The following is an 11,648-nucleotide window of genomic DNA, read 5'->3' as shown; positions in this document are numbered from 1 at the left end:
AATGATCCAATGTGCCAGTTGGGCCATTTCTCTTAACTCAGCAAGCCATAGGATTGCAAATCACTCTTTTCAGGTTTGTTGGTCGCCATCATCTCTTGGGTGGACGAAGCTTAATACTGATGGCGCTGTGAGATTAGATTCCACTCGAGCTTCAGCATGTGGTCTTTTATGCGACAGCAATGGAGACTGGTTATTTGGTTTTTGCAGGAATATAGGTTGTTGCTCGGCCTATGAAACTGAGCTTTGCGGCATTATTGACTGGCTAACTTTGGCGTGGCAAAGAGGTTGTAGATAAGTACTCGTGGAATCTGATAACCTGTCCGCTATTAACGATATTAACAAGTATGATGCCGCTATTAGTGACCGCTCAATCATTCGAAGCATCACTGATTTCTGCAGGCGTCCATGGGACATTCGTTTCTGCCATGTTCCTCGCGAAGCAAACAAAGCTGTTGATTTTATGTCCGGGCAGTCTCAGGTAGATAATTTCAATATGCAAACTTTTGAGGCTCCTCCTGCTGGGTTACACCATTTGCTTCTTTAAGACTTGCCAAGTGTTTCTTGTTTTCAACAATAAGTTTTCTTAAGTCTGGTGCTAGGAAACTAGACTACTCTCTTTTCACCAAAAAGAAATTTATTCGAATTTTTTTTTGATTATCAACTTTAAATAACTAACAAAAAGATGATATTGACGTAATAATAAATTTAACTCTAAATGTTTACATATTATGTCAATATTCTTCGATGTATTTCAAACTAAATTTTAAAGTAAAAAACATTTCACATCATAAACAATTAAAAACATGATGAGTTTAGAATCAAAATTGCTTTTCAAACTAGCTTTTTAATACCAATCTCAAAAGCTAAAAAGGAAGTTTTGACTTTTGAATATAAAATTGTCAAAATAACTCCATTTATTCTTTCCCCATCCAATTAAAAATTTAATTGATTATCAAGTAATATTTATTTTACAACTAAATGAATCCATAGTATTCAAATAATTTTTTTAAGTTTTAACTTAGCAATGAGCTTATAGATTAATAAAAGAAATCTTAATTTTTCTCTAATATATATAGTTTATATGTTTAAATTAAAATTTTAAATAATTTATATTAATTGCTAAACAAGTTTAAATTTTATAAACACTTTTCAACCCTAGCAACAATACAAAATTAACCTTTAGTTTTAAATTTTAAAATTTAGCTCACAATATTTACATGTTCCATTTTACATACAAATATAATTCAATACACAATGTGTAAAATAAAAATGAAAAAAATGTATAAATTATCCTTTTGCTGAAAAAAAAACAAAACCTTATTGTGGTTAAGAGGAAATGTATAAATTAATTAAAAGAATTCAGTCAAAATCACAAATATTATTATAAGAACCTCAAAATCTAAAGCCAAAAATCTCAAATGTAACTAAAACTATTCATTAATATAGTCTTTTAATGACCTGTTATCAGTGTCTTGCCATAATCCTAATATAAGGATTATTTGAAAAGTTTATATATGGTATAATCCTGCATGGTTCACTACTCTCATAATATTTAATAATTCGTATTTATGCTAAGTGAGTTAAAATTTAGTAACCTAATCCTATTCTTTATTAATATATAATTGATACTAAAGGTCAAATGGCTAGCCTACACATTTGAGATGCTTAGCCCTAGCTAACATGACTATTTGAATTTATTACAAGAGAAAACTACGTGTTGGAGCTGGGGATCATGACAGACTGAATAAAATTGTTTTACAGGTAGGAGTAAAATATAATTAATCAGAACAATAATCCAAACTAATCAATTTATTAATGAATAAAGATATAATAACTGAGAAGAAAAAGTAAAATCCTTAGCATATGATAAAATATAGAAATGTTAAACTAACAAAGCTATATAGCTAGTTTGTTCCTAAGTTTGCTGATGGTAGAACCAATATTCTTCAAAATGCATCTATTGGGCATGGATTTTGGAGAAGCTGGGATAGGATAAAAGTTGTTCAAGGATGTCACACTTTTGGTATAACGTGTAAGCAATAGATGCCCTTGGATGCAATGAAATGCCTTGTTTCCCTCTAGCTCAATCTTTGTCACTGCATTGGTTAATACATTGTAGTGAAACACCCCTAATCCAGGCCAAACTAGTAACAATTCCTTGTTCTGAATACTCACAAGTTGTACTTTGCAATTATCTTGAGCATGAGCTAGTCGAGAAATATAGTTATAGTTCTTAAAACATCAATTAAAATCGAGATGGTAGATCCAAGTCCAATGGCCGCCGATATAAACCCATACATTGACCATTTGTCCCAACAAACGCCAACATGTTAGCTGACCTTCCATCTCTAACAGATTCAACCTTTGATGGCAATGACTTGTTTTGCATTTGTAACTTGGATGAGACATTGTATGGAATTCTTCACTGTCCATGGAGAACATCACAATAGAATTCTCACATGTGGAGTTGGGAATTTCGGCAGTCATCCAATAAAGAGTGTTATTATTGAGTATCACCGGCGATGATCCGTATCGGGGACAATAAGGAAGGGTACGGAGGCCTCTCCATTTGGTAGAGCCTAAGGTGAGTATAGCATATTGGAAGGGGTTGCTTGTGCTATCTGTAGTATAATAATGGAGCAGCCTGTACTCTTGTGTTGATGAGTGATAAAAGAATCCACATAACCCGTCTCTCTCCTACCGATGCTTCATAGTTCTTAATTCTCCGGTTACGGGATTGCCGATGTAGAATTTAGATGAGACCTCAGGAGATTTAAACAAAATCAACCCATTGCAACAAGCGATGGGACGAACATCTTGATCCCTCATTTGATGCTCCCAACGTTGAACTAAAGATCTATTAATGACCCTTTTCATATAAACCGATGCCTTACCATCATCATCATGAGTAAAAAAGAAATCCAGTTTTTCTGTTTCATTATGATTAAGCCGATCACGATTTAGACGATGGAAAACAAAGAAAGTGGAAGGAGATGCTTGTTGGAGATGTGCTGGAGCAAAGTAAGGAGAGGAGATTAGAGCATTCCATCTCTTGCATACCTGTCGACACCTCCACCACAACTGGCTGCAGGGAGCCGTCTTGGTATTTCAACAACCAAATCATCATGAAGATATTTAAAACCTCTGCGATTACCATTACCAACCCTATTCTTCTGAAGTTGAGACATAATTGAATATTTAAAACATCTGCCATCACCATTAAGTGAAAACATGATTGATGTTTTAAAAGGAAAAGAAAAAAAAAGCATGTTTATACACTTATGCATGTGGGTTATCAATAATTTTGATATATGATGATATTTAAAATTATTTATAACTCCTCTGTAATTTTTAAATAAAAAGATAATCACATTTCACAATATTTATTCTTAAAGAATATCTATAAAATTAATCATCTTTAAAATAAATCGATACCACTTGAATTTAAGATAAAAAGAGAAGGATAAAACTTCTTTCAAGGAGACAAATGCCAATGTGATTGTCACGGTCGGAGACCTCAAAAACCCGTAGATGACCCATTTGTCGCCACAAACACCAACATGTTAGCCCACCTTCCATCTCTAACAGCTTCATCTTTTGATGTCATCTTGTTCGTTCCATGAACCCATAAACGCCTCCTCTTGTTTGGCATGGGTAACTTGGATGAGGCAATGTACGAAACTCTTCACTGTCCATGGAGAATATCATAGGTACATAATAGAATTCTCACAGGATGATTTGTTTCCAGTAGTAACCATTCAATAAAGAGTGTTATTGTGTAATATTACTGGTGATGAATCGTTTGGGACACGATGAGGAAGGACTCCAAGGCCGACCCATTCGGATTCCTTAGAGCCTAAGGTGAATATGGTTTATTCAAATAATAAGGGTGTGCAGCATGACCTATGATAATGCAGCAGTTTCTACTCTTGTGTAGACGAGTGATAAAAGAATCCACAAAATTTGTATCTCCCGTACTATTTCTTCATGGTTATTAACTCTCCAGTGACAGGATTGCCAATGTAGAATTCATGTGAATCAATACACAGGATTCAAACAAAACCAACCCATTGCAAGAATGAACCAAAAGAGCAGGCTGACCCTGGATTTGGTGTTTCCGACGTTCAATGAAAGATTCATTAAAAACCCTTTTCATCGCAAGCTTACTTGAACCTGAATCAGCATCAAGAGGAAAAAAGAAACCCACTTCTTTTACTTGATGTTTAGACCAAATAAGTAGTTTATAGAAAACAAAGGAAGTGGAAGGAGATTGTTGGAGATGTGATTGAAAAAAGTGAGGAGAGGAGATCAGAGCATTCCATCTCTTTTGAATACTCGTCGAGGCCCCCACAGCTGCTCCGCAGGGTGTTGCATTAGTATCTCTTCAACCAAATCATCAACAAGATATTCTTAACCTCTGCCTTTGCCATTACAATTACCAACCCTAATCTTATCAAGTATTAGAGTCATGAACATGGTTGATCTCTTAGAGAATAAATTAAAATATGAAGAAAACAATAAGAGCAACTGTTTCTAGCTAGGTTTTGTTTGTGTGATATGAGTAATGTTATCTAGAAGAAAGAGTTAAGCGTTATCCCCCAAAAAAAAAAAGTAAGCGTATATAGGAAGTTAATATTACAAAATCTTCATATATTTAGTTTATGATTTTATGCTATATTTTTCTGATTTAATTTATTTTTTGTTGTTGGGGATTAGATTTATCATGCGTTAACTCATTTAATTGAGTTCGAAAGTTCACCTATAAAGTAAGAGAAATAAGGTCTACTAGAAATGAATTAAGCCTCATGTAAAGTTTTTTTTAACTCAACCGAATTTATAAAATAAAATAAAAATACTAGTGCTTTTTATTGTTTTTCCACTATTTGCTTCAATTTTACAATTATATTATTATTATTTTGTTGTTATCGCTTTTAAGTTTGTTCTTGTTGTATTATTTAAGTATAAAGATTTTTTTAGTTGATTGAAAATATTTATTTTAGTGTATTTGATGTATTATATTTTTAAATTTATTTTATATAAAATAATACTTTTTTAATATATATGGCTAGGCTTAGGCAAAATTTTAGACCCATTATTTAGGTCGAGCTTAATAAATGGGCTTAAAATTTCGTTATGGTCCAACCCAACCCATGATCACCTATTGTATAATGATAAATCTTACAATTTGATTCTTTATCAATTATAATGGTCTTTTTCTTTTATTTTATAAGTATATAAATTTTAAAAAATGAAAAAATTGAAAATTTGACTGAAAAATCTAAGTTGATTAATTTGATTTTAGCAATAAAATGTTTAAATTTTATATAAAAATAGTCTTTAATAAATGATATTGTACTCTTAAATTTTATTAAAATACGATCTAAATCTTACTAATTAATATTAATATATTATAATTTTAATTTGATTTTTAAATGAAACATAATGTAAAACTCAAATATTATTATAAGTATATAACAATCATCTCTTTATAACATCTAAAATAAAATCTAGTTGTATTAACATCTCTTTCAACTCTCCCATGTCTCTCCCAACAAATTTCTTTCGTTTTCCTTTCCAATCTAGTTTTCAATCACTTTTGTAATGGTTTTTATGGCAACTTAGATTTATTGGACACCACTGAGCGACAACTTATAAATAAATAATAGTTCGCTCTGTTCTCTTTGAAAACTATGGTACTTTTAGTTTTAGCATTTAGCTTCAATTTACTCTGTTTTCTTTAAAAGCTATACTGGTTATACTTTCAACCTACTCTGTTTCCTTTAAAAATTGTGGTGATTCTAATTTTTTTTCCTAGTTGTGTTCTATCATTCATATATATATATATATATATATGGGATGTAACAATGTAAATGTGTCACAATATTTATTGAGAAATTTTATTAGATGACTTTATCAATAAAGCTATGTGAATCTGTGATGATAATTGACAGATCAAGCTTTGAGATGAGGAGGGAGAAGAGGATTGGTCGTTTAACACCTCCTTTTTCATGCACCACTAATGTGGTAGGGTATCCTAGGGGCCTTTGGCAATGCTTAATTGGTTAATCATAGTTCATTGTGGCAGGCTAGGATATAATTATTAGTTGTTAATCAGAGAACTACATTTTTGGTTAGTTTTTGAACATTTTAGTATTGCGGTTATTGGCAGTTTGTCTTTCTCTTCTTCTTCTTTTTTATATTTATTTAGACAATGATATTTTGTGCAACGCAGTTATTAAGGTAAAGCCATGTGATTGGAAGGAGTGGCTAAAGGAGTTGACAATCCTTTAAGCTCTGCGATAAAAAGAAGCAAAACATGCAACACAAGGTTTATTTACACAATTCAGTTTTCCTACGGTTATGGAGCCTAGCTCACTGAGAAATATTCACCATCTTCAACACTTAGAACAAGTGATCCTAAATCTATTAGACACACGTGACAATTTCCTCACTTTTGCACGTTAAAGACTAATACTCCCACCATTAAATTGACCAATGCGATTTCAGCAAGTAAAATTACAAACACAAAAAGTTCCTCACCACAAAAATTAAGTGCTCAAACTCTTGTAAAATAATTTATACAAGTCTCTCAATTATATATAATATTTCGAGACTTGCTAACATAAAGAAGATCTATTACAATCCCTATAAAACAACATCAAGATAAGCTGAATATAATAGAATAATAGTAAATAAGGTAAACATGGACTCTTGACAGTTAAGAATGCAATGTTTCAATCCAATCTAATATCTATGATTTAATGTATTAAATAAGGGTGATTTGATTTGATCAAATCTTCTAGATATGTTTCCGCAAGTGGTATAATCTTCCTAAACAAGCTAGATATAATCCACATAATCAACATAGCCTATAATTTAGGTTCAATAAATTGTCAACTACACAAATATGAAACAATCTCAATTATTGCAGTTAGTCACACCTATTCCTCGTTTCCATTTTTTTAAATAGCAGTGTTTACTCATTATCCATACTATGTGCTGTCGAAACTATTTTTATTTTGAAAAACGGAGGTCGACTTTGAAACGAAAATGGAGTCACCACCAATCCTTTTTGTTTAGGTGTGATCGAGTCACCTTGTGATCGATCATTTTAATAAAGCATTTTGGTTTATTAAAACAACATTTTTGGTCTACGAAAAACTAGAAAACAGATTCGGGAGTCAGTTACGCGCGAGGAAGGATTAGCACCCTCGCAACGCCCAAAATTGGTACCGTATTAATCAATTAACGTCCTAATGTTGAAAATTTGAAAAAGATTTTAAAATACAATTCCTTTAAAACGTTTGGATAACTTGAATTGGATATTGAAATTCTCTCGCTTAGAATGAATAAAATATCATATCCAGCACGATAGGACACAACATTTCAAACCCTCGATACAAGATCATCTTATAATTTCCAAAACTCATGCATTTGAAATTTCAAAAGGATATTTGGCTATCTGGTCAAACGGTAAGTCGAAACACAGCACGATTGGGCACGATTTTTCGAATTTCCAAACACAAAATATTGCCTCATTTTAATTTAAGAAAACATGGACGAAATTTCAAAAGGATATTTAGTTATTCGGTTGAACGAAAAATCGAAACTAGCACGGTAGGGCACGATTTCTCGAATTTCTAAACTCGAAATATTTCCTTATTTTGAGAGGTTTTTTAAAATGAGGATGATTATAAAAGCGACCTAAAGTATATAAAATAATTTTAAAAAAATTAGTATCCATTCAAGATAAAATAATATATAAAACTCTTTAAAAGTAATATATAAACAATTCAAAATATATAATGTGTAAAAAATAGTTTGAAATATATAATATATGAAAATATTAAAGTGAATAATGTATAAAAATTTAAAATGAGTGTTATATAAAAAGTTAAAATAGATAATAACAAAAAAGTAAAAAAATAGATAAATAAATAGAATGTTAATAACAAGAGTGAAAAACATATATAAGAAAAGTAATAATGAAAATAATATTAGTATATAAATAGAAATATAATAATAGTAGAAATATAAATAGATAAATAATAATAGTATTAGAATAACAAAATAAATATAAATGAAACATAAAAATAATAGCAATACTATATTAACTTAGTTAATTTTATAATAAAATAGCGAAAATAAAAAAGGATTAAATCGAACCTTAAAGTCAAATTCTGGGGCAGATCAGAAATAAATAAAAGAAAATGGACCAATTTGAACGTGTGAATAACAAGGAGGGACCAAAAAGGAAATAATCTCCACCCTCCAAAATACACAGCTTCATGGAAGACCAAATTGTAGTCAAAACAAATTTTTGGGCCAAAATTAAGAATAATGAAAACTTAATTGCAAAACAAATAAAAAAATAGAAGAGCTAAAAGCAATCGGACGAATTTAGAAAAAACAAAGAAATTGAAATGAAATGGACAAAATTCCCACGTAATTGAAAGAGAAAAGAAAATAATTCAATTCCAATGGAAATAAAAAAAAAGAGAATAATCTAATTCTAAATTGAAGTAGGAATACCAAAAGTCTTCCAAAAATAATTGCTTCCCTTTCAAAGAATAAAATACCATTATTTATATACATGGGGTTTACTAAAAATGACCTAAATAATTTAATAATAAAATAAAATAAAATAAAAATCATATCTTCTTATTTTTAGCCTTTTACCAAGTCAACAAATTTCGATAATTTCTTAGCTTTCTCCATCTTTTTTATTTAGCCACAATTTAATGATTGTCTTTCAATTTGACCCTTTTTTAACTTGTTTTCGACCGATTGCATCCTTTGGCTTCGGTTATTATTTTTTGGGGGCCCAGGCCAAAATTTGCCTATTACATGTGCTACGTCAAACCGTTTGGTTGATGATAGAATATGAGATGATTCATGAGAAAATTTTTATAAAGTATATTTAATTTCATATATATATAATTAAAATAAGTTTAAAATTGAGATCAAATTAATAAAATGTGTAAATATTAAACGCTAAAATTGTTATTATGCCAATAAAAAAGGTCACGTTAACATTTCATTACCAATTTAACAAAAGAGTGATCAAAGTGCCAAATTTAAAAACATTGATGATGAAAATGAAAATTTTTATAATTAGGTGATAAAGAAAAAAGCAACCTGTAATAGACCATTTTGGCTTGGGCCCAGATCAAAACCAAAACAAAGACAAGATCAAAATAGATATGAAGTCCAAAAATCTAAACAACCCGTTACAAAACAATTTTCAAGCCAAACCCTAAACCCAAATTAACCCTAGGCCCAAATTAACCTTAGCCCAACAAACAAAACACTTTTAGCCAAGAAAAAAACCCTAGGTCTCCCTTTGAGCAGCGCCGCATGTTAGCAGCCACCTCGCGTGCCGCTCCTCCATGTCTCTGATGCTTCTCTGACACCTGCGAGAGAATTAAATGAAATAGCAGAGAGGAGCATGCAAGCATCAATAGCAAAATGACAAAAAAAAAATGGAAGTAAACAACCTTGTATTCCACAATCTTCTCTTTGTATTTTTTTACGCACGTTAGTAAATCAAAAAAAGCAGAATAGAAGCTTTGAAGGTTGATTTCGATCTTTACCTTGTTTATCTTGGCTTTCTTGTTTCTTTTTTATTTTATTTTTTAAAAAAATCCACTTTAAATATAAAAAAGGAGAAAATACAAGGAGAAAGAAGTGAAAAACTTACCTAAACCAACCTGTGGTCGCGCCGTCAGAGTTCTCCTCTCCGTCGTTGAAATCAAATCCAAAAAGGGGTGAAAGGGGCCTTCTTCTCTTGGTTTTTTTGGGCTGAAAAGGCGTAGCCTTCAAAAACGTTAAACGGGGCCGCTCCGACCACCGTCCATGACGGAGGAGCGGCAGACCGGCGACTGCGCGAGGATGGGTTTGAAACCCTAGCAGAGAAAAGGAAAGGGGAAGGGGTTCTCTGAAATTTAAAAAAAATGACAGAAAAATGAAAAATTTTGTTTTAAATAGGAGGTATAGAACGGTGTCGTTTTGCACCAAGGTCATTAGCGCCAAAAAGGCGCCGTTTAAGGTGACCTGCGCGCGACCCGACCTGCTCTAGGGGGTCCGCGTGTTTCTGTTAAATGGGTTATTTATGACCCTAGTCCATCCTCTTCTTGGGTTGTTTTGATTTAGTCCTTTTTTATTTTTTATTTTTTAAATTGGACTACAAAATTTGTTGCGCGCTTCAAATTAGTCCTTGACCCACTGACTCGATGAAAATAGACACGTGTCCAGAGTTTGGGGGTTATTTTCCAAATTGGTCCTCTATAGTTTAAGCACGTTTCATTTTGGTCCCTAGCAACCTTTTTTATTTATTTACAAATTAAACCCCGAATTTTAGTTCAATTTCAATCTCATCTTTAGCCCATTTAATTTATTTATTTTTCTTTAAAAAAAAAGGGGGCTCTTTTATGATTATTTCTTTTAAGTTTCTTTCATATATTATTTTTTAAACTATTATATATATTATCTTTTAAATTTTTATATATTATTTTTAAAAATTGTTTTATATGTTTTTTTATATATATTGTTCATTTTAAACTGTTTTATTATTATTTATTTTAAGTTTTTATATATTATTTTTTGAAACTTTTATTTATTTATTTTGAATTACTTTTATAAATTAATCATTTTAAACTATTATTTATTTTAAATTGTTTTGTATATTATTTTGTTTCGTTTTCTTTGATTATTCATTGGAGTTAAAAATGATGTACATTGTGTGATGATTGCTATCATGTGTACTATAATTCTATTTATTCACATTTTCATATTATTATCACTCATTAATGTAACATTATATTAATAAATCGTTATTCGATGTTCTATATTATCATTTCATCACTTCAAAGGTCGCGTTTTTTTGTACCCATAATAGACCGTTTTATTCCAAATAAAATAAATGAACATCGTTTAAGTATTGTACTCGTTATCATTCAAAAAAGAAAAATTTTCAAAATAAGGAATATTTTACGTTTTGGGAGTTCAAGAAATCGTACTTTAACTTATGGGGTTTCGATTTTCTTATTAAACCTAAATAGCCAAATATCCTTTTAGATTTCAAATACATGAAGTTTGGAAAAATTGAAAGGCAAACTTGTTCTCGAATGTTCGAACGTCGCATCCTAACTTACGGGATGTGGCATTTTCGTTATCTCGGGATGAGTGGGCCTTTGATGTTCGTTTCAATTTAATTCAAGTTTTTTTTAAAAAAAAAAAACAAACATTAATAAAAATAGATCGTATTTTCAAAATTTCAATTTTCGACATTAAGACATTAAGTAATTAACTAGGTATCAATTTTGAGCGTATCGAGGGTGCTAATCCTTCCTCATGCGTAACTGACTCCGAACCCGTTTTCTGGATTTTGTAGACCAAAAATTATCGTTTTAGTAAATTTAAACCCTTATTAAGATGATTAAATTATGAGGTGATCCGATCATATCTAAATAAAAAGGATTGGTGACGACTTCCATTTTCATTTTTAAATAAAAGTCGACCCTTTTAAAAAAAAAGGTTTCGACACAACCAATATAGTCTACATAAATAAATCAGACCAAATTAAAAATGAACTTCAAGGAAAAAAAATCTCGCCATAGATCCACCTATTGATAGAAATGAAAAAGGTG

General features: G+C 30.9%; 1 long non-coding RNA gene across 1 annotated transcript; it reads right to left on the bottom strand.

The window, feature by feature from the left end:
- Window positions 1-9,086: 9,086 nt before the first annotated feature.
- Window positions 9,087-10,112, bottom strand: LOC108473105 (uncharacterized). Its single transcript, XR_001869649.2, has 2 exons — window positions 9,701-10,112; window positions 9,087-9,413 (listed from the first exon to the last, which is right to left on the bottom strand). It is a non-coding gene; the product is annotated as an uncharacterized LOC108473105 (long non-coding RNA).
- Between the last annotated feature and the right edge of the window lie 1,536 nt (window positions 10,113-11,648).

This window comes from Gossypium arboreum, chromosome 11, assembly GCF_025698485.1.
Source record: "Gossypium arboreum isolate Shixiya-1 chromosome 11, ASM2569848v2, whole genome shotgun sequence".
In the NCBI taxonomy this organism is placed as follows: domain Eukaryota; kingdom Viridiplantae; phylum Streptophyta; class Magnoliopsida; order Malvales; family Malvaceae; genus Gossypium; species Gossypium arboreum.
This window is presented reverse-complemented; position numbering and strand designations above follow the sequence as displayed.